The sequence below is a fragment of the Sapajus apella genome, unplaced genomic scaffold, assembly GCF_009761245.1.
Source record: "Sapajus apella isolate SASKATOON/1434 unplaced genomic scaffold, GSC_monkey_1.0 scaffold30, whole genome shotgun sequence".
Taxonomy (NCBI): domain Eukaryota; kingdom Metazoa; phylum Chordata; class Mammalia; order Primates; family Cebidae; genus Sapajus; species Sapajus apella.
The window spans coordinates 19,346,361-19,352,360 of NW_022436970.1; positions in this window are offsets into that span (position 1 = coordinate 19,346,361).

Genomic DNA, 6,000 nt, shown 5'->3' on the forward strand with positions numbered 1-6,000 from the left:
CATGGAAGATCAAAGAAAATAGTGGAGTGAGGTCTTGGCAGGTTGAACTCAGAGCAGAGCTGGCAGGAGGCAGGAAAATGGCTCAGGCAGAGGAGTTTGTGGAAAGTTGACACATTGGCAGCCAAGCCCAGTGGGTCAGCCTCCATGTGTCGTCAGCTGAGTGGCAAGGCGGGGTGGTGTTGGGACTTGAAGGGGAAGATGAAAGCTTGGAAGAAGCCCTGAAGGAGAAGGGAGGAAACTGACTAGGGAGCAGTGGCCAGTGTGAGACAACGCAGGAAGTGGGTGATGATGGAGGTCTGCACAGCTGTGCCAACCGCTCACACCAGGCTCGCGGGTGTAGGAATGGCTGAGGCAGGCCGCTGGACTGATTGGTGGTAAGTGTGCTGGGCTACTCTGAGCTGACCTATTTCTTTGAAGAATGCACCACTTTACAAAGATAGATTGAGGTAGAGGTACTTGCCCAAACAGCTATCTGCACTTCCTAGAAAGCTGTGGTTATCAGTGCAGCAAGGCATTCATGCATCAATAGACAAGGCAGTGGAATAAACAGAACAGAATAGAGAGCCCAGAACAGACTTATACACTTGTGGAAACTAGTTATGTGTCAAAGGTTACATTACAGTGCAATGGAAAGTGTTCAGTATTCAACAAATAATGCTGAGACTGTCATATATCCATGTGGGAGAAAATGAAATGAAATCTCTACCCCATACCACACAAGAATCAATTCCAGGAAAATTAAAACCTTTACTTTTTGCAAAACTAGACAGGAGAATATTCTCATGATATTTTGGAAAGAGTTTCTTAAGACACAAAATTAGAAACCATAAAGAAGAAGTTTGATTTTAAAATCAAGAACTTAATCAGAAAAAAAAATAAGCCACGAATGAGAAATCTTTAAAGAACACATAGCCAAGAAAGCATCACTTTTCAGAGTACACCAGGAACCCCCAGAAAAGGAGGAAAATCATGTTTCAGAAAATACAACCACCCAAAAAAGTAGGAAAAACCTGCCCTAATGGGCAAAAGACCATTCCAGTAAAGAAGAAAACATGAAGCTAATAAACTTCCAAAAATACTTTAAGTCTCACTAAAATCAAGAAAATGCACAATGGGTTACTAGTTGTCATCTGCCAGATTGGTAAGAAACTTTTAATCAATAAAACAGTGAATGGGGCAAAGGGACTCTCATCTCCTGCTGGTGGGATGTATATCAGTGGAACCACCTGGCTGGCCAACTTGGCATTATTTAGAAAAGTGGAAACTGCAGATTCTCCATAAAGCAGAATTTCCTCACCTGGGTGTTCACCACCGAAAGCCTCTTGCTCGTGTACCTAGAGCCAAGTATAAGTATGTAAGAACAAAAACTGGTAAGTTTAACAAAAGATTGATGGGGAAAAAATGTGATACACAATTTTGGTTACCATGGGATCCTGCAGGTGGAGGCGAGAGTTCTGACTTGCATGAGTTTCACAGACGTGCAGAGCGGGAGCTGCCTTTGTTTCGACACAAGGGAAAGGGAACTAACGGCTGCATTTGTCAGCGCCAATGAATCTAAAACACACTTCGAGTGACAAAGGCAAATTGCAGAATTAAATATGTATTCTGACATCATTTATATAGAGTTCAGAAATATGGAGCTAAATACTCTTTGGAAATACATATATATGCATCAAAACCTTGTAAAGAAACGCAAGCGGAAGGTAAGCCCAGGTTTCAGGAGAATGGTTGTTTCTGGTAGGAGGGAGGAGGATGAAAGTGAGTTTTTTTCCTTTCTTATGGAAGACTCCAAAAACTGTCTAACCGTTGAGCCCTGAAAACTTGGATCCACACCTGCATACGAGTTATATCTTATACACACCAAGTATTTCATAAATTTTAGCATGGAAAAATGAGACTGCTTGCCTCCCAGGCTTGTGTTCCAGGCCTGAGTGTATCCTCCAGCCTGCTCTCAGCCTTAGGTTTTATTAACTTCATTACATGAAATTCTTAAGTCTTTCCAAATTACATGCATTAATACATACATCTGTGGAAATCCTGCTTTCTGTTCTTTTTCTCCACTACAGTATCATTACATTTGTTTCTTTCACTCATGTTCTTTCTGTATCCTAAATTGTTTCTAACCTCAAAATTTTGGCTACATATTTTTTCCTCCATCTCCTTAAATTGATTTTTAGTCCACTTGCCATGCCCATTCCCATTGCCCTGTCTTTATCTGGTCCTCACAGCAGCTGTCAGCTAGGAAATTAGAGTCATCTCCAAAATCACCGTCTGCCCCAAATCACTCCCCTGGCACGGAAGCGGATTGTGCCCTGATGTTCCCCACATCCTTCATTGATTGCCGGGAGTCCTGAGAAAGCTGAATCTGGTTCGCAAACGCCTGATTGGGAAGTCAGGCTCCACCGTTCTGCCGGTCCTCCCACTACGGTCCAGCTTCTGGACAGGCCCCACCCTGGGCTCCTTCCTTTATACCCTTACTTTCAGAAGTTCTAGTGATGGGTTGTTTGAAGACTGTTGTGTCTGTTTTGCTAGGAGACATTCCCAGGTACTTGAAATTTTCTTAATGTTTAACATTGGGCAACCTGAACATGCCTTTCTTACCAGAGTGGTTATGGAGTGGCGTTTTTATGGGTAAGGTTTCTCCCTCCCTCAGTTGCATTTTCAAAAGTCTTCTACAGGATTCCATAAACTTCCACATAAAAAATAGGTCCTTGAGTCATGTTCTGTGACCCATATTTATTGACAGTGTGTTTAAGGAGCACAAAAGACAGCCAGCCCCATTCCCCATGGTCCCCAGGCCATCTGTGTGGGAAAGCCCTGTTCACCAGACCTTATCTCCTGTGTCCTCATAGTCCTGGGGGGCTGGCCAGGCAGCCCAGCTTTGCAGGAAGCCTGGGGCTCCAGGGGTCCTTGGAAACATCCCAAGCACTAACCAGAAACAGGAGTTCTCACGTGTGCATTCAGTTGGCTGCTTTAGGTGCCACCCGACCTGGAAGCAAGGGCTTCCTGCTTGCTAGGTGCTTCATCCCAGGGGACTGGAACCAGCCTCTCCTGATACCCATTTTAGCTTGCCCACACCACACCTCCCAGCCTCTTGTATCACAGCTAGAACGTACAATTTGCTAATGAAATGGGGTAGTTACAGACTGAAGGAGAACTACAAGGGAATGGACACTTGCTCTCCTTCCTGCCTGGGTGTGCAGTACCCATCACAGAGCTGGTAAACGCTTGGCCTGCCACGTAAGAGAAGCTGATGACAAGCCCTCCACAGCATACTCATAAAGCCACGTCTGAACTGCACTCCCTCCCACTGAACCCAGCGTGGGTGAACTGCCTTGGCTGAGCTATTTCGAGGTTGAAAAGCACAGCCCAAGTCAACGCCAGGGGCTGAATCCACAGACTGCCTTTATGGTGGTGATTCCAAGGCAGAACCACCCTGTTTAGAAACATAAAATGGCAAGTCATAACCATATCACTGCAGTCTCAGCTTTACTTTGATGAAAACTCTCTCCTTCCACCAACTTTAGTTGGATTTCTCTAAGTCCTGCAATCGACTAGCCCCAACCCGTCTCCCCTCTCTGTCCAAAGAATCCACTGTGAGCAAGAATCCTGCTAAGTCGGCTTAGCAAAAATTCCCCACCCTTGGTATCCGATTACCCAGGCCTACCTTCCAAAATATTCCTAAGTCATTCAGCCAGAAACCCCTTATCCATGATGTCTCCTCACAGTAATTTTCCATCCACTGACCCTGTCCTTGGCCACAAATCTCACTTCTTGTTGGAGTTGAAGTTGAGTCCAATCTCTCCCCACCTGCAAGACCCCTTTGAAACGGTCCCTGTTCCTATTACCACAGCCCCTTTGAATAATGTCTTCTTAAAGTCATGAATAGTTTTGTCTTTAACAATCCCTATTGAAATCCTTTCTAAACGTCTTCTGAGAATATATGCGCATTTCCAAGATGGTTCTTACACACAACAAGCAGCTGTGCTGGGAGGCGAGACCATACCTTATTTCTGGGAGAGTCCCAATGTGGTTTTAATCCTGAAAAAAGACAAAAATGAATCAAAAGGCTATTTCCATAGGTGATGGTGAATTTTACATGTTAACCTGACTGAGCTAAGGGGTGCTCAGAGAGCTGGTAAAGCAATGTTTCTGGGTGTGTCTATGAGGGTGTTTCCGGAAGAGATTGGCATTTGAATCAGGGGACTGTAAGGAAGACCCACCCTCACCATGTGGGTGAGCATTGTGCAGTCCTTTGAGGGCTCGAATAGAGCACAGAGGTGGAGGAAGGAGAAGTTACTCTCTGCTTGAGCTGGGACATTCATCTCCTGCTGTCCCCTGACATGAGCGCTCCAAGTTCCTGGGACGTCAGACTCAGACTGGGCTCCCTGCTTCTCAGGGCTTCGCAGTGGAACTGAAACCACACCACTGGCTTTCCCGCTCGCAGATGGCCGAGCGTGGGATGTGCAGCCTCCACAGTTGTGTCAGCCAGTTCCCATGCTCAGTCCCTTTGTATACAGCTCTATGTGTCCTATTCGTTCTGCTTCTCTGGAGAACCCTAAGGCACCATATAATAAATAAATTCCACATTCTCAGAAAGCTAAGGCCTGGTAATCATAAATGTAGCCCTTGGAATACTTACTGCTGTTTGTTTCTGTGCTGTTTCTTGGAAAGATACTGGTTGCAGATACGACGGTGTGGGGCGTATCCGTAACTGGCCATCATCCGGGTGAACCCTGCCTTGTGTGACTGACTCTTGGCTGTCGCAGTTTTCATTGCCATATTTTTGGGGTAATGCCCAAATCTGCATCACTGGCCTCGAGCTTTCTGAGCATTGCCAGCTGCCTGCTGGGCAGTTCCAGTCTCCACGTGACTAGTCCTGCCGTCACCTCAGGGTCCATACACCCAGCACGGCACTCACCATCCCTGTACAGCAGCTCCAGCTCCCCCAGGTTCTTACTGATTTCTGTAGCACACAGTCACCATTGCAATCCACTCCTTCCCACCCCAGGCTTAAGAGCCTAGATTGTTCTTTAAACCCTCTGTATTTTTAAACAAGTATTGCCAATTAATCATTGACTCCTATGATGGTTCTTTCAAAATTTCTGTAATTTCCATCCCTTCCTCTGCCATAATGCTAGTCTAAGTACACTAAATATGTATGACAAAAATTCGCCTCCATTTATGAGACAAAATGGAAAGTGCCCTTTTCATCCTCTTGTCCCCTCTATAGAAAGTGGCCTTCTCTTCCCAGGAATCAGATATCAGATCGGGCACAAAGATTTCACCTGGCTTGAGACCGCAGTGCATACAACTGAGTGGATGGAAGCCTTGTCTTCTGAGGTCTAGCACACAGGATCCTTTGTGTTCAGTGTCAGCATCGCAGTGTCTTCCCTTCCAAACCTTCTCAGAAGGCCCTTTTCTGCCCGTGAAGGTAAGGGGTAGAGCCAGAGACCTGACAGAGCGGGAGGAGAGGGGGCAGCCAGCATCTGCCTGCTGGAGGGGAGGACAGGCCCAGGGCCAGACAAAGGTCATTGGCCCTGAAAGAGGAGACCAGGGGCCCAAAGGGGTAGCTGCTGTGCTGTCTCCATTGTCCTGTCCCTGGCTGTGGTTAAGTTTTATTTTGATGCTAAGTCCTTAATTCATCTGGAGTTATTTTTAAGAGTATGAAGTAGTGACCAAACTTTATATTTTCCATATGGATGACCATGCATTCCAGTCCTTTTTACTGAACTGACATCTGTGTCTGTCACACACCGAAATCCCATATGCGTACAGGTCTATTTTTGGGCTCTCTTTCATTCTATTTGTTAATTTTTGCTAATACCAATACTGCCCTAATTGATTTACTATGTAGCTTCATAATAGATACGGATACTCAGTGAGAGAAATCCATTCTCCCTACCCCTTCTATTCAGAAATACGTTAGCTAATGCCAGCTCTTCACTAACGTAATATTCAGCATTATTATTTTCACCAACATCCATGGAAGGCCCTTCT